The sequence below is a fragment of the Pseudophryne corroboree genome, chromosome 9 (genome assembly GCF_028390025.1).
Source record: "Pseudophryne corroboree isolate aPseCor3 chromosome 9, aPseCor3.hap2, whole genome shotgun sequence".
NCBI lineage: Eukaryota > Metazoa > Chordata > Amphibia > Anura > Myobatrachidae > Pseudophryne > Pseudophryne corroboree.
The window spans coordinates 356,470,034-356,495,468 of NC_086452.1; the positions used below are offsets into that span (position 1 = coordinate 356,470,034).

Sequence of the window (25,435 nt, forward strand, 5' to 3'; positions counted from 1 at the left end):
CCATCGGCTCCCTGGCATGCGCCGGCACACTGTGGCGCCGGCGCATGCACAGTTCAGACCTGATTGTCCGATGTGCGAAAACATACAGCAGCGATCAGGTCTGAATTAGGCCCCGTGAGCGATCAGTTGGCAGCAAGAGAGATGCACACATGACATTTAAAGCCAATTTCCAAACCATTACTTCTTAACATGGTACATCGTCTTTTTTTTCAGGCCAATTAACTACTTTAACTTCACCAATTTCTTTACAGTTACTGAACCTTTTCTTCACATACTGTAGCTCATCTGAGTGAGACTGCATCTAGTTCAGCCCCAAATAACCTTCTGTCTCATAAACCTAAAAGTTATTTGGACAGTATACGTCAGGATCCCGGCAGCAGTAACACCAATACAGGAATCCCAACAGCCGTCAGAACACAGACGACAAAATCCCAAAAGGATCAGGATCCCGACAATGGAATCTCGACAATCAGGATCCCGAAGGTAAGTATTAACGTCGGTCTTAGGTTTAGGCTGCGGGAGGGAGGGTTAGGTTTAGACACACTCCAGGAGGGGGTTAGGGTTAGGCTCCAGAGAAGAGGGGTTAGGTTTAGGCACCACCGGGGGAAGATTAGGGTTAGGCACCAAATGGGGAGGTTAGGGTTAAGCTGCGGACAGGGAGGGTTAGGATTAGGGGTGGGAGGTTACGGTACCTAAAGGCACCCATGCCGGCATCGGGATACCGACCGCTGGCATCCCGACCACCGGCTTCTCATACGGAATCCATTTGGACATCATCATCGATCGATTCCACTTTTGAACATTCACACTTAGACAAGATTCTACTTTCTATTGGAATTATTAATAATTTTATTTATATAGCGCTCTTTCTCCAATAGGACTCAAGGCGCTTAACAGATACATAGCATAATATAGTACAGAAACAATGAAGTACATAACAGCTTTTCAGTTTTTCATAAGATACAGAAGCATGTAGATACTAGAAGGACATTACGGAAATGCTTGAGTAAACAGGAAAGTCTTAAGTCTATTTTTGAAGGATTCTATAGTTGGGGCCTCTCGCACTGTGCGGGGAAGTGAGTTCCATAGACTCGGAGCCGCATGACTAAAAGCTCGACCTCCAGATGAAATACGGGAGATTCTAGGTACTGCTAAAAGTCCTTCATCTACAGATCGCATCAAGTTGAGTGGGGCAGTATGGAATCAGAAGCTGCTTCAGCTTCTGATTCCATACAGTAACATAGTAACTAAGGTTGAAAAAAGACAATTGTCCATCAAGTTCAACCTATTTGTGGTCTCCTATGCAGTGTTATTATAGGACTAGTTCTTTTTATGTTAGGACTAGTTATATTAACTATAATGCGTGCCTACGCACCATAACCCTGAATATCTTTATCCAATAGGAATTTATCTAACCCATTCTTAAAGGTGTTGACTGAGTCCGCAGTTACTACTCTCTTCTCAGGCAGGGAATTCCAAACACGTATTGTCCTTATTGTGAACCTTTTCACCTCAATGTACGGAAACTCCTCTCCTCTAACTTAAGCGAGTGACCACGTGTCCTCTGTGCAGATCTTATAGAAAACAGGTCCCTCCCAAGCTCTGTGTAATGACCCCTTATATATTTGTAGATGTTGATCATGTCCCCTCAGGTGACGTATGATTTCTTCCTAGCAATCTGGCCAGTCCTTCAATACAACTTCTAGTCTTGTCTATGATGGTTCAGAAGGGGGTTGCAGCCTACACCTGGGTGTCATCCGCTGAGTCATGGCACCAAAATGCCGGCTCCTGCTCTATAGCATTACTTTCAGCACCTGGCTCCTGTCACAGTGTATAAGCAGGCACTGCAGCACAGCTGTCTCAGACTGCAGCTCACATCTTCCGGAACCCCAATGTAAAGAAAAATAAGATTTTACTCACCGGTAAATCTATTTCTCGTAGTCCGTAGTGGATGCTGGGGACTCCGTAAGGACCATGGGGAATAGACGGCTCCGCAGGAGACTGGGCACATCTAAAGAAAGCTTTTGGACTATCTGGTGTGCACTGGCTCCTCCCCCTATGACCCTCCTCCAAGCCTCAGTTAGGACACTGTGCCCGGAAGAGCTGACACAATAAGGAAGGATTTTGAATCCCGGGTAAGACTCATACCAGCCACACCAATCACACCATATAACTCGTGATAGGAACCCCGGTTAACAGTATGATAACAAAGTAACCTCTGAATAGATGGTTCGCAATAACAACCCGATTTGTGTAACAATAACTATGTACAAGTATTGCAGACAATCCGCACTTGGGATGGGCGCCCAGCATCCACTACGGACTACGAGAAATAGATTTACCGGTGAGTAAAATCTTATTTTCTCTGACGTCCTAGTGGATGCTGGGGACTCCGTAAGGACCATGGGGATTATACCAAAGCTCCCAAACGGGCGGGAGAGTGCGGATGACTCTGCAGCACCGAATGAGAGAACTCAAGGTCCTGCTCAGCCAGGGTATCAAATTTGTTGAATTTTGCAAACGTGTTTGCCCCTGACCAAGTAGCAGCTCGGCCAAGTTGTAAAGCCGAGACCCCTCGGGCAGCCGCCCCAGATGAGCCCACCTTCCTTGTGGAATGGGCTTTTACATATTTAGGCTGCGGTAGTCCCACCGCAGAATGCGCAAGCTGAATAGTGCTACAAATCCAGCGCGCTATAGTCTGCTCAGAAGCAGGAGCACCCAGCTTGTTGGGTGCATCCAGGATAAACAGCGAGTCAGTTTTCCTGACTCCAGCCGTCCTGGAAATATAAATTGTCAGGGCCCTGACTACGTCCAGTAACTTGGAATCCTCCAAGTCCCTAGTAGCCGCAGGCACCACAATAGGTTGGTTCAAGTGAAAACCTGATACCACCTTCGGGAGAAAGTGAGGACGAGTCCTCAACTCTGCCCTATCCATATGGAAAGTCAGGTAAGGGCTTTTTCATGACAAAGCCGCCAATTTTGACACATGCCTGGCCGAAGCCAGAGCCAACACATGACCACTTTCCATGTGAGATATTTCAAGTCCACGGTTTTAAGTGGCTCAAACCAATGTGATTCCAGGAACTCCAAAACCACATTGAGATCCCAAGGTGCCACTGGGGGCACAAAAAAGGGGCTGAATATGCAGCACTCCCTTACAACGTCTGAACTTCAGGCTGACATCCTTCCTGGCTTTGATCAGGGTAGGAATGACTTCCTCCAGAATGCCTTTTTCACTCAGGATCCGGTGTTCAACCGCCATGCCGTCAACGCAGCCGCGGTAAGTCTTGGAACAGACAGGGCCCCTGCTGCAGCAGATCCTGTCTGAGTGGCAGAGGCCATGGGTCCTCTGAGATCATTTCTTGAAGTTCCGGGTACCAAGCCCTTCTTGGCCAATCCGGAACAATGAGTATAGTTCTTACTCCTCTTTTTCTTATTATCCTCAGTACCTTGGGTATGAGAGGAGGGAACACATAAACCGACTGGTACACCCGCGGTGTCACTAAAGCGTCCACAGCGATCGCCTGAGGTTCCCTTGACCTGGCGCAATATTTTTTTTATTGAGGCGGGACGCCAGCATGTCCAACTGTGGTCTTTCCCAACGGTTTACCAGCATTTGGAAGACTTCTGGATGAAGTCCCTATTCTCCCTGGTGGAGTCTGCTGCGGAAGTCTGCTTCCCAGTTGTCCACTCCCGGAATGAACACTGCTGCCAGTGCTACCACGTGATTTTCCGCCCAACGGGGAATCCTTGTGGCTTCTGCCATTGCCCTCCTGCTTCTTGTGCCGCCCTGCCTGTTTACATGGGCGAGCGCCGTGATGTTGTCTGATTGGATAAGTACGGCTGGTTTTGAAGCAGGGGCCTTGTTTGGCTTAGGGCCTTGTAAATGGCTCTTAGCTCCAGAAAATTTATGTGAAGTGAAATCTCCTGTTTGGACCACAGTCCTTGGAATTTTACTCCCTGTGTGACTGCACCCCAGCCCCGAAGGCTGGCATCCGTGTTTACCAGGACCCAGTCCTGGAATCCGAATCTGCGGCCCTCTAGTAGATGAGCCCTCTGCAGCCACCACCGCAGCGACACCCTGGCTCTTGCCGACCGGGTCATCCGCTGCTGTATCTGGAAATGGGACCCGGACCATTTGTCCAACAGGTCCCACTGGAAAATCCTTGCGTGGAACTTTCAGAATGGAATTTCTTCGTACGAAGCTACCATTTTTCCCAGGACTCGTGTGCATTGATGTACCGACACCTGTCCCGGTCTTAGGAGGTTTCTGTGACAACTCCTCGGCTTTTTCCACTGGAAGAAACACTTTTTTCTGGTCTGTTTCCAGAATCATTCCCAGGAACAGAAGACGTGTCGTCGGGACCAGCTGTGACTTTGGAATATTGAGAATCCAGCCGTGCTGTTGCAGCACTTCCCGAAAAAGTGCTACCCCCACTACCAACTGCTCCTTGGACCTTGCCCTTATCAGGAGATCGTCCAAGTACGGGAAAATTAAAACTCCCTTCTTGCGAAGGAGTATCATCATTTCGGTCATTACCCTGGTAAAGCCCCTCGTTGCCGTGGATAATCCAAACGGCAGCGTCTGGAACTGATAGTGACAGTCCTGTACCACAACCCTGAGGTACTCCTGGTGAGGAGGGTAAATGGGGACATGTAGGTAAGCATCCTTGATGTCCAGAGAGACCCTGTAATCCCCCTCGTCCAGGTTCGCAATAATCGCCCTGAGCGATTCCATCTTGAACTTGAATCTTTTGTTATATGTGTTCAAGGATTTTAAATTTAAGATGGGTCTCACCGAACTGTCCGGTTTCGGTACCACAAACATTGTGGAATAGTAACCCTTTTCCTGTTGAAGGAGGGGTACCTTGATAATCACTTGCTGTGAATACAGTTTTTGGACAGCCACCAACACTGCCTCCCTGGCAGAGGGAGTTGCCGGTACGGCAGATTTTGGGAAACAGCGGGGGGGAGACGTCTCGAATTTCAGCCTGTACCCCTGAGATACTGTTTGACGAACCCAGGGATCCACCTGTGAGAGAGCCCACTGTGCGCTGAAATTTCTGAGACGGGCCCCCACCGTACCCGGGTCCGCCTGAGCAGCCCCAGCGTCATGCTGTGGACTTACCGGACGCAGGGGAGGACTTCTGCTTTTGGGAACTAGCTGTGTGCTGCAGCTTTTTCCCTCTACCTTTTCCTCTTAGCAGAAAAGATGAGCCTCTAGCCCTCTACTTTTCTGGGGCCGAAGGGACTGTACCTGATAATACAGTGCTTACTTTTGCTGTGGGGTAGCTTGTGGCAAAAGTTTTGATTTCCCAGCCGTAGCTGTGGAAACGAGGTCTGAAAGACCATCCCCAAACAGTTCCACCCCCTTATAGGGCAAACTTCCATGTGCCGTTTTGAATCGGCACCGCCCGACCATTGCCGAGTCCATAACCCCCGCCTGGCGGCAATGGTTTTACATAGCGCTTATTTGTGATGCCAGTCGGCAAATATCCCTCTGTGCATCACGCATGTATAAGACAGCGTCTTTTATATGCTCTATTTTCAGCAAAATATTGTCCCTATCTATAGTATAAATATTATCCGACAGGGAATCTGACCACGCAGCTGCCGCACTGCACATCCATGCCGAGGCAATAGCAGGTCTCAATATAATGCCCGTGTGTGTGTATATAGCTTTAAGGGTAGTTTTCTGCTTTCTATCAGCAGGTCCTTCAGGGCGGCCGTATCCGTGACGGTAGTGCCACCTTTTTTAATAAGCGTGTAACCGCTTTATCTACCCTAGGGGGTATTTCCCAACGTGACCTATCCTCTGGCGGAAAAGGGTACGCTGCTTAGAAATTATCAATTTCTTATCGGGGGAAGTCCACGCTTCCTCACACGCCTCATATCAATTCCTCAGATGCAGGAAAAACTACTGGTAGTTTTCTCTCACCAAACATAATACCCTTTTTTTTTTTCTTTTTTTTTGTGGTACCTGGGGTATTATCAGAAATGTGTAATACATTTTTCATTGCCTCAATCATGTAACAGGTGGCCCTATTGGAAGGTACACTAGTCTCATCGTCGTCGACACTGGAGTTGGTATCCGTGTCAACATCTGTGTCTGCCATCTGAGGTAGCGGGCGTTTTAGAGCCCTGATGACATTTGAGACGCTTGGACAGGCACAAGCTGAGTAGCCGGCTGTCCTATGTCGTCAAACCTTTTATGTAAGGAGTTGACACTGTCACGTAATTCCTTCCATAAGTCCATCCACACCGGTGTCGACCCCGCAGGGGGTGACATCCCATTCACAGGCATTTGCTCCGCCTCCACATCATTATCCTCATCATACATGTCGACACAGCAGTACCGACACACAGCACACACACAGGGAATGCTCTGACAGAGGACAGGACCCCACAAAGCCCTTTGGGGAGACAGAGGGAGAGTATGCCAGCACACACCAGAGCGCTATATATCACAGGGATATCACCTATAGAGAGTGTTTTCACTTATAGCTGCATATATATTCTATACTGCGCCTAATTTTGTGCCCCCCCCTCTCTTTTTAACCCTTTCTGTAGTGCAGGACTGCAGGGGAGAGCCAGGGAGCGATCCCTCCAGCGAAACTGTGAGGGAAAATGGCGCCAGTGTGCTGAGGGAGATGGCTCCGCCCCTTTTTCGGCGGGCTATCTCCCGCTATTTTAATATATCTGGCAGGGGTTAATAAACACCTATATAGCCTCTGGGGTTATATATGGTGTCAGTTTGCCAGCCAAGGTGTTAATATTGCTGCTCAGGGCGCCCCCCCCCAGCGCCCTGCACCCATCAGTGACCGCAGTGTGTGGTGTGCATGAGGAGCAATGGCGCACAGCTGCAGTGCTATGCGCTACCTTGGAGAAGACAGAAGTCTTCAGCCGCCGATTTTCCGGACCTTCTTGCTTCTGGCTCTGTAAGGGGGACGGCGGCGCGGCTCCGGGAACGGACGACGAGGTCGGGTCCTGTGTTCGATCCCTCTGGAGCTAATGGTGTCCAGTAGCCTAAGAAGCCCAAGCTACCACCACTTAGGTAGGTTCGCTTCTTCTCCCCTTAGTCCCTCGCTGCAGTGAGCCTGTTGCCAGCAGGTCTCACTGTAAAATAAAAAACCTAAACTATACTTTCTTTCTAGGAGCTCAGGAGAGCCCCTAGTGTGCATCCAGCTCAGCCGGGCACAGAAATCTAACTGAGGCTTGGAGGAGGGTCATAGGGGGAGGAGCCAGTGCACACCAGATAGTCCAAAAGCTTTCTTTAGATGTGCCCAGTCTCCTGCGGAGCCGTCTATTCCCCATGGTCCTTACGGAGTCCCCAGCATCCACTAGGACGTCAGAGAAACAGGGATTGGGCCGTGAAGCCACATCCCCTTCACGAAGCCACACCCCCTTTTCAGGTAGCACGCCTTTGGACACAGAGGTGCCTCACCGAGTGTCAATTAGGTGAGAGACACCTGTGGGTGGTTCCTCAATCTCAGTACTAGGTCTGCTGCTGTATATATTCACAAAGATAGCATAATTCTCTAGGTTAATGGAAATATACATAATTCAATAGCCCACGAGACATGATACCATAATTGAGTGGTTTGTGCTGTACAAAAGATCTTATACCACCATGAAACTTTGTGAAAAGAAAAACGCGGGACCTGGTTTAATAAATCAGCTGCATAATGTTCTTTCCACATTCATAGTTTTAGCTAGATGTAGTTTATACGAATTCATTCTGCGGCATGTTTGTGGTCTGTGTTTGGAACCAGCAATGGTTAGTTTGGGTTACAATAAGTCATTCTTTAGAAGTTTGCGGATTTACAAAATACATACATGGCGCCGGCAGGACTTATTTTTCTGTCTAAAAATGTAATTTTGGTTGGATTCCCTTCATTTTCCCCATTAGACCACTACACGCTGAGAACAACTATCAACTGCACATCTAGAAATGCAGAACACAGCAGAAACATGAAAGGCGACAGACAGAACTATAAACACAAACACAGCAGTCTTCACATAATAATTAGAAAGGCACTTCTGACCGAGATACAGTAATATTACATCAGACATCATACGTGGTAATCATGATAAATTATTTATTTTTTTAGCTTTCCCAAATAATATCATTACAGAAGAGTGAAACAGAGATGGAAATAATTCAATACAAGTGATAAAGGGATAAGATCCAGCAGCACTGGAAATCAACAACATAATAATGACTTCAGCTTAAAAGAAATGTAATGTTCTGGCACATGGAATATGTTATCTGAACCAGAATGATTATGTCAGATGATAAGTAATTATATGGCTCACATGCATGTACAGTAGTTTCATAATACTCGCACGCACACACACAGTCTAGTCAGCAGTGCAGGTCATTTAGACACCAATGTACTTGTCATTAAATACTTGTAAATAACAAATAGTTTTGTGACCTTTAAATGGTCCTAGCTTACTTACCAACTTTTTAGATTAGTGGTAAGTGCAGGGCAAGTGAAGTCATGTTCTGCGTCATGCCCAACCAATTTCACAGTACAGGGAAGTGGGATCTGGGAGGGTGGCTACCTCTCCTGAAAGGTCTACTGGACATACCCGGGAGTAGTCAAATATGGGCTCTAGACCTTACATACCTACATTTTCATCCGCCCTTCAAAGAGATCCCAGAGGGATTTCTGATTTTAATCTAGTATAGTGTTCTACTTTCCTGAGAGTCCTTGAGAACGTCCCAGGAGAGAATAGGAAATAAAGCATTAGGACTACAATGATTCCATTCAACTTTAAACTCAGATAAATAAGATGTGTTACAATCATTGTTTTTCTGGTAAATTATATTTTGGAAACAGTTGGGGGGCAGATGCTAAGCCTTAGGGAGCGATAAAGTGGAGAGAGACAAACTACCAACCAGCCAGCGCCTGTAATTTTCAAACACAGCATGTTACATGGCATTGGTACTTTATCTCTCTCCAAGGCTCAGTACATCTGCCCCTTAGTGTGTTTAAATATCATATGATCCCAGGTATAGTCTTGGTGGGGGGTGATTTCAAGTTGACTAGAAACCCCCTCTTTCCTCATATGATTTGCTGGCTTATAGAAACCTTACAATATTGTCTGCATTTAATGAATTGAGGGAATGCTGGCAGCAAAATGAGGGTAATTCATGATGGAAAAAGTTCTGCAAGGTAAAATCATGCAAGATACAGTATGCTACGCCTGATGACAAAATATTCACAGCCCATCAGCTCTATAGTCTATAGCAGGCATTCCCAACCATGGTCCTCAAGGCACACTAATACCCCTTTCACACAGCCCAAAATTTCCCGGGTTATTGCACATGAACGCGCACCAACCCGGGAAATTTCTCGGTGTGAAAGGGTACAGGGTCAAAATCCCGGGATTCCTGCCCCGGCATTTCAACCCTGCAATCGACCAGGGTTGTTCCCGGGATCCTCCCGGGAACCTGGTCTGTGTGAACGGGAGCCGGGTCAATGCGCCCCGGCTCCTGTTCACTTTCTATGTAGCAGGCGGCGCTTGGAGATCATGTGATCTCTTGCGCCGCCCCCGCCGCGTCACCGCTGACGTCAGCAACCTGGCAATATGCCGGGCTACTGACTGCGGTATGCAAGGGGTCTTACCCGGGAATGTCCCTGCATGATCCAGGGACCGTATTCCCGGGTAAGACCCCTGCATATCTGGTGTGAAAGGGGTATAACAGTGCAGGTTTTAGTAATATCCAGAATGCAGCACAGGTGACTTAATTAGTACCTCAGTTATTTTGATTTAACCATATGTGCTGCAGCCTGGATATCACTAAAACCTGCACTGTTGGTGTGCCCTGAGGTCCGTGGTTGGAAATGCCTGGTCTATAGACTAGCAATAGTTTTTCTGAGTATTTGTTCCTTTTTCAATGTACAGTATAATGACTTCAACAACATGGTACTGTCACTGCTTTTAGTTTGTTGTTGACTAAAAAAAAAAAAAACTACAAATTTATATTAAATCTAGTGCTCTGGTAGTTGATATGGTGTGTACACACGGTGAGATATTTTCTTACGATTTTGACTATATAGTCAAAATTGTAAGAAAAGTTAGTGCAGATCACAAGGTGAAAGTCACCTTGCGATCCCGATTCGATGCCGATGTGCAGTCGGCATCGCAAGCCTAGATAGACTGTGCAGGCAAGTCAATTTTGACTATCTCATAGAAGAGATAGTCAAAAGTGACACTTAGCCAAAATAGCACATAGGGGGTCATACCGAGTTGATCGCTTGCTGCCGATTTTTCGCAGAGCAGCGATCAGGTGAAAAATCTGCATTTCTGCGCATGCGTATGGGACGCAATGCGCAAGCACGTCGTATGGGTACAGAACCCGTTGTGGCTGTGCACAGGTTGTAGCGAAGTTTTCAAGTCGCACTGACGGCCGCAAGAAGATTGATAGGAAGGGGGTGTTTCTGGATGTCAACTGACCGTTTTCAGGTAGTGTTTGCAAAAACGCAGGCGTGTCTGAAAAAATGCAGGCGTGGCTGGGCGTTCGCACTTCTGCTAAGCTAAAATACACTCCCCAGTGGGCGGCGGCATAGCGTTTGCACGGCTGCTAAAACTAGCTAGCGAGCGGTCAACTCGGAATCACCCCCATAGTCAGTATCGCAAGCACACTCATTATGTGCTTGCAATGCCAAACTAGCACGTCGCATAGTGGGAATCGGGGTTAGCCCGAATCTCACCGCGTGTATGCACCTTTTGATAGATAGACAGACAGACAGACAAACAAACAAACAGATAGGGCTTTCAGCAATACCTGATGGGTTATTAGTTTTATTGTGGCTTGATAATCATTAACAAAAAGTTTTTTATGCACTATGGAGCACCCCCTGTATAACTTTCTTTGACAGATTTTCTCCCGTGGGATTCGGGACTGTCATACGGGTGAGTTGCGGTCCTGATAATTTGGGAGGACACTAGTGCTTCTATTACTTCCACTGGACCGCGAAAGGAAAAGATACTGTCCTAAATTAGTAGCTGTGGGGAATATTAATATATAATTGTGTTCAACAAATAACAAACAAAACGTTCCAACTGTGGTCCTGAGGAAGGGGCTGTGTACCCGAAAGCAATAGACCCTGGATCTTCAATACACGTTTGTTTGTTTGTTTGTTTGTTTATTTATTTATTCATACATACAAGGCTCATGAATTGATTTGAATTTTGCATCGGGAGCCATTTAGGAATTACTGAGATGTACTTTGTATCTGTTAAGTGTGGACTAGATCACTTCCTTTCTTCTGTTTATTCTGTGTATATTTTTTTTATTGCCACTGCTTGCTTCATGCCCTAACAGTGTTCCCCTCCTTGGCCCCACATTCGCATAACAGCAGCTACCAATTGTCAATTCTGACGGGGCTCCCTTCCAAGCAAGGTGAGGTTGGAAGGGAGGCATGTGAGAGACATACCTGTTGCACTGTTTTCCCTACAAGTCATTGGCAATATCATGCTGCAAGTCTTAATCCATTTTTGTTTGCTTTTTAATGCCTACTTGTTGACAGCAACCTTATAAAGCCAAAGGCACCATACGGTAATGAGAGCAAGAAGACAGATTTATGTAATGTTTTAATGGCAACGATATGGTTTACAGAAAAATGACATACTGTAGAAATGACAGGTGTACTTTAATACTCAGAATATAGCAAGGTGAGATGTTACCTAAAGCTATACAACTACCTAGTAAAACATTCTAAGGTTCCCGTCCCTCAAACAGAGGCTCCTCTGTTACTCTTACAGCCCTAGTTGAAACCATGTCTTCCAACTCCGTATTGCAGAACGAGCAAAACCCCAGGAAAAACATCAGCATGTGGCATACCCTCAGACACCAAATAGGGGAAGGGCATCTTAGTAATATAGTTTAGGTAAGTAGCATCTGTGACCTATACACAGATTCATATTAGACAAATATCTCAGTGGGAAACCTAAAACTAAACACAGAAAATGGACTCTGTGTTAAAGCTGTAACGTTCTCCTAATTTAACCTTTTTACATGCTTCAACAAAGTTAGCTATCTTCTGGACAAATACTGTTTCAAGAGGAGAGTGTGAACACCCCATGTACTGGACAGTTTGCGGACTGTGCTCCTATAAACTATTATCATCAAAGTGTATGCTTTCCCTAAACTAGCTCTTTATAATAACCCTACTTGCCTACTCTCTGAAAGACTCCAGATTTTGGGGAGAGTACTGTAGGTCGTCCCTCCCCCCCCATGTGTGTGTTGATTACTTTCAATTGCCGTTACACTTTTACACAGATTGTACTGTGCACAACTCCACACTTGCATGTGCACTGCAGGGGGAGGCAGATATAACGTGCAGAGAGAGTTAGATTTGGGTGTGGTGTGTTCAATCTGCAATCTAAATTGAAGTAAAAATAAAGCAGCCAGTATTTACCTTGCACAGAAACAAAATAACCCACCAAATCTAACTCTCTCTGCACATGTTATATCTGCCTCCCCTGCAGTGCACATGGTTTTGCCCAACTGCTAACAAAAATCCTGCTGCGATCAACTCAGAATTACCCCCTTTAAGCACTGCAATAAGTGAATGTTCTGCTGAGTTAATCAGTTCAAACATATGAATAATCAAAACGATGGCACATAGAGAAGAAGGGCAATGTTCATTGACTTCTCTAAATACTTAATAGTCAGATCTTACTAAAACCTCTGGGACAGAGTTACATATGATGTTGTCCACTTGTGAATGAACCCTAGTATGTTCCAAGGCCACCACAGTAAACAACTGCACTTATTACACACTGTACAGAGTCGTTATACACTCATCATATACAGCTTCTGCAATAATACTTCATACTGTGACTTCCATCTCTTGACCCGTTGGCCAGTTGCAATGCTTCAAGATTTCTTTGATAAAATAATAAACTGTATGTTTGACATCATCTGTAATGGAATCCGGGCCACAAATATGTAATTATACCTAACAGATGGTCGTTCCTTGGTGAGATCGGTTTTATATGTTTCATTTGAATAGAAAAAATATATATTTTCTGGGTGTGGTATTGAAAGTCGACAGTAACTACGTCGACAATGTCTAGGTCGACCACTATTGGTCGACAGTAACTAGGTCGACAGGGTCTTTAGGTCGACATGTTCTAGGTTGACAGGTCAAAAGGTCGACATGAGTTTTTAATGTTATTTTGGTGTCATTTTCTTCGTAGAGTGACCGGGAACCCCAATTAGTGCACCGCGTCCCCTCGCATGACTCGCTTCGCTCGCCATGCTTCGGGCATGGTGCCACCGCTTCGCTCGGCACAGATTACCGTTCCAATCGTAGTCCACGTGGATCGTTAAGTATGAAAAGGTTCAAAAAAAGAAAAAAATTGTGAAAAACTCATGTCGACCTGTCGACCTAGAACATGTCGACCTAAAGAGCCTGTCGACCTAGACATCCTGTCGACCTAGTTACTGTCGACCAATAGTGGTCGACCTAGACATTGTCGACCTAGTTACTGTCGACTTTCAATCCGGATCCCATATTTTCTCACACTTACATTACAGCAATGTTTTTGTGCTTGTCACTTTGTTCCTGTAATATAATTTTACAATATGTCCAAGATCAACATCAGCTCAAGTCTCCATAGAAATACTGTTTGGCAAACATTCTGCCTGAGAGATGTGTGGCTGCTTTACAAGTTGACTGATATAGTGTGCCACTAATAGAACAGAAGACATCGGGCATTTAGATTTAGGAACAAATCCCGATAAAGGGTACCAGTGTGCACCTGGACGTACCATAGCGGGATTTAACAAGTACAAATGCATACTGGTTTTATTATTAAATATACTGCATGCAGCGGTATATAGCACAACAATATTGGGCATCTTATTTCACACTGCGAGTTTATGTAGGACTTTACTCTCTCTCAACGGGTATGGGTCATTAGGTCGACAGTCATTAGGTTGACCACTATTGGTCGACAGTGACTAGGTTGACACGGTCATTAGGTCGACATGAACAAAGTCGACATGGAAAAAGGTCGACATGAGTTTTTGAAAAACTTTTTTGGGTATTGTTTTCATTGTAAATTGACGGGGAACCCCAATTAGTGCACCGTGTCGCCTTGCCTGGCTTCAGGCAAGGTGCCTCGTTCCGCTATCGCAGTGCTCAGCATAGGTTACCGTTCCCAATTTTAGTCCACGTGGATCGTAAAGTATGAAAAAGTAAAAATAAAAATATCAAACAATTTGAAAAACGCATGTCGACATGTTTCCATGTTGACCAGTAGTGGTCAACCTAATGACTGTCGAACTAAGTGTTGTCGACCTAATGACCGTATCCCCCTCTCAACTCTTATCTATCCTTACATTTTAAATTTGCCCCCCTTACAGAGCAACATGGTTTTTGCCAAGATGCAATATTGTAACCTCTAGGTGATTTCCTTCTAGCTGTAAATCATAGCCATTATGGCCAAACTCTGTTATATAATATGCAGACATTAGGTAGTCTAAAATCTAAACCACATGCTTTTATTTGAACATAGAATAAATAATACTTACATAAACTCATATGGAAAGAATCTGATAACTAGTAGATATTTTAATAGTGTAGAGAAAAAGGTCACAGAGAAAGTACATTTTTGACCCCCCCCCCCCCCCCCCACCAAAAAAAAAAACCCATGTGGGTTCATTGTATAGTATATTTGTCCCTTTTCTTTACTGAAAAATACATAGCCGAAATGTACATAAATAAAGCATGCATCTCACGTTCAAATGGTGGTATGGGGCATCCAACTCTAACAGAGATCTGTGTTTCTTAGTTGATACTGCTCTACCACCAGAAAAAAACGGGTTCAGTGTGTATGACCGGCGGCCGGTCAGTATACCAACAGCGACATCCCGGCCACCACTATGCCGGTGCTAGAAAGCTTCTTGCGGGCTCGCTGCCCTTGCCATGCTGCGGGCACGGTGGCTTTCTGCGCTCACCACATGTTATATTCTCTCTCTATGGGTGTCGTGGGCACTCAGAGGAAGGATCACCTACCTCACCGGTATTCCGGCGTCAGTATTGTAACTGCTGGGATCCCAACTTGCAGTATTTTAACCGCTTCCCGAAAAAAACTATGGGTGACGCATTATCAGGAGGAATTGTTTTCCTTAATGTGAATATAATGAATTTAAGGTTGTGATTCTGGTGTAACATTACTCTGTTAAAACCTGTGTGAGAAAACCAAATCTGTACACTGCATCATTTACCTAATGACACAGCACTGATCCAACAGGAACCTCTCATAATCTTGGAATTCAAATACATTTTTGTTCCCTCTTTCTTTGTATTCAAATGTAAATATTAAGGTATGCACGTATCAAAAGTTCTTGTTCCAGGAGGTAACCTACAGTAGTTGCTGTTAAGGTGACAGTAAAGGTGTGTACACACGGTGAGATCCTTCCTGTGTCCGATTTTGACTATGCGATTTCCCTTGAACTCCCCCAGAGCCCATATAACACAGATAGTACAGATTTTGACTATCTGTGCTTGAGAATTGTCTATGTACTGTATGTTTTTGACTAAGTGCCAATTTTGACTATACTTTGTACTAGATAGATAGTCAAGACTGACTTGCCTGAACAGTCTATCTAGCCTGATACCGACCCCACGGGAGCACGCATCGGGATCGAATCTGTATCGCAAGCTGCCTAATGCTGGCCATACACTTGTGCGATGCCCAGCGACGCAACATCGCAGGGCATCGCACCGGCAGTTCAGGTGCGATCAAATCGCACGTGAACTGCCAAAGTGGTTACCATGCGATAGATCGCATGGTAATCACGTGATGGGTACATCACCGCCAAGTGGGAGCGGCCTCTGGCCGCTCTTGGCGGGTGCCCATCGAATATCGCAGTGCGATATATCTCATGTGGTTTTAAAACCACATGCAATCGCACTGCGATGCGAGAAATATTATGTGCAGCACATAATATCTTGAGACGCGATAGTCGACCGGCGTGCCCGCGCATCGCGTCGAAAGGTACCTTAAATGTGCATACAATCCTTCCATTTCTCTCACAGATGTGGTCGAAATCGAAAGATAGTACCGATAATCTCACAAGTGTATGGGCACCATTACACCTTGAGATATGTACTAACTTTTCATAAGATTTTGGCTATATAGTCAAAATCTTACAGATTTATCTCACCGTGTGTACACACCTTAAGTTTGTTTGCAAAGCTCAACAATAGCTCAAAATTATTTCTCTTCTCATATTTCATCGGTCAATTGTCGCTAAATAATTTAGCAATTGGGACTACTACCAAGGAATATAGGGGGTAATTCATAGTTGATCGCAGCAGCAAATTTGTTAGCAATTGGATTAAACCATGTGCACTGCAGGGGGGGCAGATATAACATTTGCAGTGAGAGTTAGATTTGGGTGGGTTATTTTGTTTCTGTGCAGACAGGCCCGGCGCTAACCGCTCAGCAAAGGGATGCAGTATCCCTGTGCTGAGCAAATGTCCCTGCTGCTGCCGGCTGCTGCGCCTGTCACAGTCTACCACAGGCAGCGGCGCAGCAGAATGAAGCCTCCTCTCTCCTGCCCAGTCACAGACTCAGAGTGCAGTATGCGGACCTAAAGGGGGGCGGAGCTACACAGGAAAAGGGGGCAGAACTACATGGGGCCAGGCTTCAGCCTGCAACACAGGAGGATGAGCTGCCAGACTTCCTTATGTAAGTGGCTGGAAAGAGAGTGAAAGCGTGTGTGTGTGTGTGTGTATATGTATGTACTGTATGTGCGTATGTATGTATACAGTATCTGTATAAGTATGTGTGTGTATGTGTGACTGTATGTGTGTAATGTATGTACAGTATGTGTATGTGTGACTGCGGCATAATGTGTGTAAGCGTCACTGCTACAGGGGCGTCTTGTATAACAGTCACTGCTACAGGGGGCGTTACGTGTAAGCGTCACTGCTACAAGGGGCGTTACGTGTGCGTCACTGGTACAGGGGGCGTTACGTGTACAAGCGTCACTGGTACAGGGGACGTTACATGTGCAAGCGTCACTACTACAGGGGGCGTTACGTGTGCAAGCGTCACTACTACAGGGGCTTTACGTGTGTAAGCGTCACTGGTACAGCGGGCATCACGTGTGTAAGCGTCACTGGTACAGCGGGCATCACGTGTGTAAGCGTCACTGGTACAGGAGGTGTTACGTGTGTAAGCGTCACTGGTACAGGGGGCGTTACGTGTGTAAGCGTCACTGGTACAGGGGGCATTACGTGTGTAAGCGTCACTGGTACAGGGGGCATTACGTGTGTAAGCGTCACTGGTACAGCGGGCATCACGTGTGTAAGCGTCACTGGTACAGGAGGTGTTACGTGTGTAAGCGTCACTGGTACAGGGGGCATTACGTGTGTAAGCGTCACTGGTACAGCGGGCATCACGTGTGTAAGCGTCACTGGTACAGCGGGCATCACGTGTGTAAGCGTCACTGGTACAGGAGGTGTTACGTGTGTAAGCGTCACTGGTACAGGGGGCGTTACGTGTGAGAGCGTCACTGGTACAGGGGGCGTTACGTGTGTAAGCGTCACTGGTACAGGGGGCATTACGTGTGTAAGCGTCACTGGTACAGGAGGTGTTACGTGTGTAAGCGTCACTGGTACAGGGGGCGCTACGTGTGTAAGCGTCACTGGTACAGGGGGCGTTACGTGTGTTAGCGTCACTGGTACAGGGGGCGCTACGTGTGTAAGCGTCACTGGTACAGGGGGCGTTACGTGTGTAAGTGGCATTACTACAGGCTGCATTATGTGTATAAGCGTCACTGCTACAGGGGGAATTATATGTGCTGTCCTTTTGTAAAGTATGGGAGGGCGCGAATTTATAGTTTGCAGGGGGCTGCCAAACACTGGCTGCTTTATTGTTACACTGCAATTTAGATTTCAGTTTGAACACACCCCACCCAAATCTAACTCTCTCTGCACATCAGGTACGTGCAGTCAGGGGAGGCAGTGCCTCCCCTGTCATTACCGATTAAAATAATACAAAGAAGATATTTGTCATAACTATCTTCTTTATATTATGGTAATCATTTTTAGTGTAAATACGTGTTTAAATTGATTTCGGAGGCACCGAGAGCGGTGTCTCCCGCTGCCAATTGTAAATGTCCGGAAGCAGGGGGCGGGACCAAGCAGAGGGCTGTAAAAGCCCATTGAAAAAAACAGTGTAAACGGCACCCATACAAGTGCATCAGTGCAGGGACGTGCTTTCAGCCCATATGAAAGCACGCCCCTGTCACTGAAAGCAGATGTGATTGGGCACCAGATTCAGCACTGACAGTGACTGTATCCAGTCACTGTCAGTGCTGTACAGAGAGGGAGAAAGTCAGTGTTTGAACAACGCAGCTTTACAATTGTTTGTGTAGCTGCAGCAGAGAAAAACACTGGCCACCAGAAAGAGACCGGGAACCTGCAGCCTTCAGACACCGGAACTTTGCAAGTACTGTAGCAGTGATCAGGCCATGGTGCAGTTTTTACAGTAGTGGTGCCTGTTGTGGAGCGTGGTTATGCAGAGGCAGGATTAATTTTTTTAACTTCTAAAACGGGCAGGGTGCGGCGCCCTGCTGAAACAGCCTAGTGGGAGTACTAGTATATGAATCATTACTGGGGCATGGTCTGGTCCAAATAATAATGAAAATATGAATAGCTACTATCTGTCTGAAAAAAGAAGAGATCACGAGGAGAATTGTACAGTGCAACACTATGCTCAGTCCTTCTTTCAGACAGGCAGTGCTTTGTCCAACGAATGAGAGCTATAGAAGTAGTAGTGGTTAAGTAGAAGACTTTGGTAGACCCGCAAGATATGCAGATTGCCAAAACCCTGGTAAGTAACCTTTTTGGTCTGGGCTGCCCTTGGAACACTGCACCCAACGTTTAATTTTTTTTGTTTTGGAAAGAATTGTCATTAAAACTCAATGTTGTCCTATTTAAACAAGTGGCTTATCGTATGGGTGTCCCCAGATATATTAGTTCTGCCGATATACAGCAGGGGGGGGGATTGTTCAGCTTGGAGTACAAATGGTGCAAAGCCAACAGAGTCGTCGTCGTCTTCTTCTTCTTCTTATTATTATTATTATTATTATTATCTTTTATTTAAATAGCAAAAACATATTATGCAGCACTTTGCAGAGAATGTTTTAAGCATCCACATCAGGGGGAGAGTGTGGGGGTGGGGTACTGTCACACAATTTTTTTTTAATTGATAAATTCATTGCTATATACTGGGGTCATCCTGGGGAAATGCAGGGTGAACATACAAACTTTACACAGAAACTGCCCTGGTTAAAATGGAAGCATCTAATTGGCTATGGTCTGTCCCTTCCCTTCCCCCACTAACGGTTCCCTCTGTGTGCAAAGACAGAGAAGAAATACGTTCAGAAAAGTATGCAGCTGGGTGTTAGAGGGAGTTATCTATCTATCTATCTATCTATCTATCTATCTATCTATCATATAAGTTCTATATTAAAACCGCCGCCATCTCCACCAAAAAAAAGTTATAAAACAATTGTACACAAACTCTCCACTCCCTTATCTGTATACCCATTATTGTGCTGCTATGCACACAGATGGGTTTCCTTCTCCTCTTGTGTAATTAATTAGTATTACAGATTATTATCTGTTCCCCCCTCCCTGCCCCCATGCCGTAGGTGTTTAATGGCAAATAGTTTGCAGACTGTCCCTTACTCCCAGCGTGAGATCTTGCAGACTGGGAGAGAGACCTGATTGTGCCAGATACAATATGGAGCATACAGCCAGCCCCAGGACACTGAGATCATAGTAGCCGGGAGGCATATGGCACAATGCCCCCCAGCCCAGCCCAGCCCACCACTGCATCATAGCAAAGTTAAAATAAGATTTTACTCACCGGTAAATCTATTTCTCGTAGTCCGTAGTGGATGCTAGGAACTCCGTAAGGACCATGGGGAATAGCGGCTCCGCAGGAGACTGGGCACAACTAAAGAAAGCTTTAGGACTACCTGGTGTGCACTGGCTCCTCCCTCTATGACCCTCCTCCAGACCTCAGTTAGTATACTGTGCCCGGAAGAGCTGACACAATAAGGAAAGGATTTTGAATCCCGGGTAAGACTCATACCAGCCACACCAATCACACCGTATAACTCGTGATACTATACCCAGTTAACAGTATGAAAAATAACTGAGCCTCTCAACAGATGGCACAACAATAACCCTTTAGTTAAACAATAACTATATACAAGTATTGCAGACAATCCGCACTTGGGACGGGCGCCCAGCATCCACTAGGGATTACGAGAAATAGATTTACCGGTGAGTAAAATCTTATTTTCTCTGACGTCCTAGTGGATGCTGGGAACTCCGTAAGGACCATGAGGATTATACCAAAGCTCCCAGACGGGCGGGAGAGTGCGGATGACTCTGCAGCACCGAATGAGCGAACTCTAGGTCTTCCTCAGCCAGGGTATCAAACTTGTAGAATTTAGCAAATGTGTTTGACCCCGACCAAGTAGCTGCTCGGCAAAGTTGTAAAGCCGAGACCCCTCGGGCAGCCGCCCAAGAAGAGCCCACCTTCCTCGTGGAATGGGCTTTTACAGATTTAGGATGCGGCAGTCCAGCCGTAGAATGTGCAAGTTGAATCGTGCTACAGATCCAGCGAGCAATAGTCTGCTTTGAAGCAGGCGCACCCAACTTGTTGGGCGCATGCAGGATAAATAGCGAGTCAGTCTTTCTGACTCCAGCTGTCCTGGAAACATAGATTTTTAGGGCCCGGACTACGTCCAGCAACTTGGAGTCCTCCAAGTCACGAGTAGCCGCAGGCATCACAATAGGTTGGTTCAAATGAAACGCTGATACCACCTTTGGGAGAAATTGTGGACGAGTCCTCAATTCCGCCCTATCCATATGGAAAATCAGATAAGGGCTTTTAGAAGACAAAGCCGCCAATTCTGACACACGCCTGGCCGAAGCCAAGTCCAACAGCATGACCACTTTCCACGTGAGATATTTTAGTTCCACGGTTTTAAGTGGTTCAAACCAATGCGACTTTAGGAAATCCAACACCACGTTGAGATCCCAAGGTGCCACTGGGGGCACAAAAGGGGGCTGAATATGCAGCACTCCCTTAACAAATGTCTGAACTTCAGGTAGTGAAGCCAGTTCTTTTTGGAAGAAAATCGATAGAGCCGAAATCTGGACCTTAATGGAACCCAATTTTAGGCCCATAGTCACCCCTGACTGTAGGAAGTGCAGAAATCGACCTAGCTGAAATTCCTCCGTTGGGGCCTTCCTGGCCTCACACCACGCAACATATTTCCGCCATATGCGGTGATAATGGTTTGCGGTCACTTCTTTCCTAGCTTTAATAAGCGTAGGGATTACTTCCTCCGGAATGCCCTTTTCCTTCAGGATCCGGCGTTCAACCGCCATGCCGTCAAACGCAGCCGCGGTAAGTCTTGGAACATACAGGGCCCCTGCTGCAGCAGGTCCTGTCTGAGCGGCAGAGGCCATGGGTCCTCTGAGATCATTTCTTGAAGTTCTGGGTACCAAGCTCTTCTTGGCCAATCCGGAACAATGAGTATAGTTCTTACTCCTCTCCTTCTTATTAGTCTCAGTACCTTGGGTATGAGAGGCAGAGGAGGGAACACATACACCGACCGGTACACCCACGGTGTTACCAGAGCGTCCACAGCTATCGCCTGAGGGTCCCTTGACCTGGCGCAATATCTTTTTAGCTTTTTGTTGAGGCGGGACGCCATCATGTCCACCTGTGGCCTTTCCCACCGGTGTACAATCATTTGGAAGACTTCTGGATGAAGTCCCCACTCTCCCGGGTGGAGGTCGTGTCTGCTGAGAAAGTCTGCTTCCCAGTTGTCCACTCCGGGAATGAACACTGCTGACAGTGCTAACACATGATTTTCCGCCCATCGGAGAATCCTTGTGGCTTCTGCCATTGCCATCCTGCTTCTTGTGCCGCCCTGTCGGTTTACATGGGCGACCGCCGTGATGTTGTCTGACTGGATCAGCACCGGCTGGTGTTGAAGCAGGGATCTTGCCTGACTTAGGGCATTGTAAATGGCCCTTAGTTCCAGAATATTTATGTGTAGGGAAGTCTCCTGACTTGTCCATAGTCCCTGGAAGTTTCTTCCCTGTGTGACTGCCCCCCAACCTCGAAGGCTGGCATCCGTGGTCACCAGGACCCAGTCCTGTATGCCGAATCTGCGGCCCTCTAGAAGATGAGCACTCTGCAGCCACCACAACAGCGACACCCTGGTCCTTGGAGACAGGGTTATCAGCCGATGCATCTGAAGATGCGATCCGGACCACTTGTCCAACAGATCCCACTGAAAGATCCTTGCATGGAACCTGCCGAATGGAATTGCTCCGTAAGAAGCCACCATCTTTTCCAGGACTCGCGTGCAGTGGTGCACCGACACCTGTTTTGGTTTTAGGAGGTCTCTGACTAGAGATGACAACTCCTTGGCCTTCTCCTCCGGGAGAAACACTTTTTTCTGTTCTGTGTCCAGAACCATCCCCAGGAACAGTAGACGCATTGTAGGAACCAGCTGCGACTTTGGAATATTCAGGATCCAGCCGTGCTGTTGTAGCACTTCCCGAGCTAGTGCTACACCGATCAACAACTGTTCCCTGGACCTCGCCTTTATAAGGAGATCGTCCAAGTACGGGATAATTAAAACTACCTTTCTCCGAAGGAGTATCATCATTTCGGCCATTACCTTGGTAAATACCCTCGGTGCCGTGGACAGACCAAACGGCAACGTCTGGAAATGGTAATGACAGTCCTGTACCACAAATCTGAGGTACTCCTGGTGAGGAGGGTAAATGGGGACATGCAGGTAAGCATCCTTGATGTCCAATGATACCATGAAATCCCCCTCGTCCAGGCTTGCAATCACCGCCCTGAGCGATTCCATCTTGAACTTGAACCTTCTTATATAAGTGTTCAAGGATTTTAAATTTAAAATGGGTCTCACCGAACCGTCCGGTTTCGGTACCACAAACATTGTAGAAATAGTAACCCCGTCCTTGTTGAAGGAGGGGTACCTTGATTATCACCTGCTGAGAATACAGCTTGTGAATCGCCTCCAGCACTGCCTCCCTGTCCGGGGGAGCTGTCGGCAAGGCAGATTTGAGGAAACGGCGAGGGGGAGACGTCTCGAATTCCAGCTTGTACCCCTGAGATACTACTTGCAGAATCCAGGGATCCACCCGTGAGCGAGCCCACTGGTCGCTGAAGTTCTTGAGACGGGCCCCCACCGTACCTGGCTCCGCCTGTGGAGCCCCAGCGTCATGCGGTGGACTTAGAGGAAGCGGGGGAGGACTTTTGTTCCTGGGAACTGGCTGTATGTTGCAGCTTTTTCCCTCTACCTCTGCCTCTGGGCAGAAAGGACGCGCCTCTAACCCGCTTGCCTTTCTGGGGCCTGAAAGGACTGTACCAGATAATACGGTGCTTTCTTTGGCTGTGAGGGAACATGGGGTAAAAATGCTGACTTCCCAGCTGTCGCTGTGGAAACGAGGTCCGAGAGACCATCCCCAAACAACTCCTCACCCTTGTAAGGCAATACTTCCATGTGCCTTTTAGAATCTGCATCTCCTGTCCACTGCCGAGTCCACAATCCTCTCCTGGCAGAAATGGACATTGCATTTATTTTAGATGCCAGCCGGCAAATATCCCTCTGTGCATCTCTCATGTACAAGACAGCGTCTTTAATATGCTCAACGGTTAGCAATATAGTGTCCCTGTCTAGGGTATCAATGTTTTCCGACAGGGAATCTGACCACGCAGCTGCAGCACTGCACATCCATGCTGAAGCAATTGCCGGTCTCAGTATAATACCTGAGTGTGTATATACAGACTTCAGGATAGCCTCCTGCTTTCTATCTGCAGGCTCCTTTAGGGCGGCCGTGTCCGGAGACGGTAGTGCCACCTTTTTTGACAGACGTGTGAGCGCTTTATCCACCCTAGGGGATGTCTCCCAACGTGACCTGTCCTCTGGCGGGAAAGGGTACGCCATTAGTAACTTTTTAGAAATTACCAGTTTCTTATCGGGGGAAGCCCACGCTTCTTCACACACTTCATTTAATTCATCAGATGGGGGAAAAACCACTGGTAGTTTTTTCTCCCCAAACATAATACCCTTTTTTGTGGTACCTGGGGTAATATCAGAAATATGCAACACATTTTTCATTGCCGTAATCATGTAACGGGTGGCTCTATTGGAATGTACACTAATCTCATCATCGTCGACACTGGAGTCAGTATTCGTGTCGACATCTGTGTCTGCCATCTGAGGTAGCGGGCGTTTTAGAGCCCCTGATGGCTTTAGAGACGTCTGGGCAGGCACAGGCTGAGAAGCCGGCCGTCCCACATCTGCTATGTCGTCAAACCTTTTATGTAAGGAGTCGACACTGTCGCGTAATTCCTTCTACATAACCATCCACTCAGGTGTCGACCCCGCAGGGGGTGACATCACATTTATCGGCACCTGCTCCGCCTCCACATAAGCCTCCTCATCAAACATGTCGACACAGCCGTACCGACACACTGCACACACACAGGGAATGCTCTGACTGAGGACAGGACCCCACAAATACCTTTGGGGAGACAGAGAGAGAGTATGCCAGCACACACCAACAGCGCTATATCACAGGGATTAACACTATAACTGAGTGATTTTTCCCAATAGCTGCTTGTATACACAATATTGCGCCTAAATTTAGTGCCCCCCCTCTCTTTTTTACCCTATGTAGTCTGGAAATTGCAGAGGAGAGCCTGGGAGCGATCCTTCCAGCGGAGCTGTGAGGGAAAATGGCGCAAGTGTGCTGAGGGAGATAGCCCCGCCCCTTTTTCGGCGGACTTCTCCCGCTTTTTTCATGTATATCTGGCAGGGGTATTTTACACATATATAGTTTCTATGACTATATTATGTGTTATTTGTGTCAAAGTCAGAAAAATGTCTCTATGCACGTTGCCATATTTGCACCGCACACTGGTCCGCGCTGCGCATGCGTACACTCTCCCGTGAAGGCGCATACCCGCAATAGCGTGCACTCGCAGGCGCGGTATGCGTATTTACGGTAGAGTTTATGTAGTCGTAGCGTGCGACTCATTCGTTACAAATGTTCACAAGTAATGTAGTTTGTAGATCATGGTCACCTTGATAGATTCTGAAAGCCTGGTTAAAATAGAAGGTCCCTGTTTAAAGGAATCCCTCTTTGTATTGTACGAAGGGTCTGACAGGAATCATACAGCAGTATTTGGTACCCATCGGAAGAGTATTTAATTAGTAATATTCCGGTGTTGGTTTGGAGCGTATTAATCGCTCGTGCGAATAGTTATGGACATAAGAAGTTTATGTCCATTTCTATTATTTACACATACTCAGGTATGC

The 25,435-nt window shown here is 46.7% G+C and overlaps 2 protein-coding genes across 6 annotated transcripts in view; one reads left to right on the plus strand and one right to left on the minus strand.

The window, feature by feature from the left end:
• The window catches only part of CENPP (centromere protein P), a 748,246-nt gene that overhangs the window by 338,256 nt on the left and 384,555 nt on the right, over window positions 1-25,435 (minus strand). The gene's annotated exons all lie outside the window — the stretch shown is intronic.
• ASPN (asporin) overlaps window positions 1-25,435 on the plus strand; it is an 86,033-nt gene that overhangs the window by 20,015 nt on the left and 40,583 nt on the right. The window contains exon 1 of one of the 2 annotated variants that reach the window (XM_063940709.1): window positions 465-483. The exons of the other annotated variant lie outside the window; for it this stretch is intronic. The gene's annotated coding sequence lies outside the window, so the exon portion shown is untranslated. Of the gene's footprint in view, window positions 1-464; window positions 484-25,435 lie in introns of those variants that run through there. 2 annotated transcript variants of the gene reach the window in all.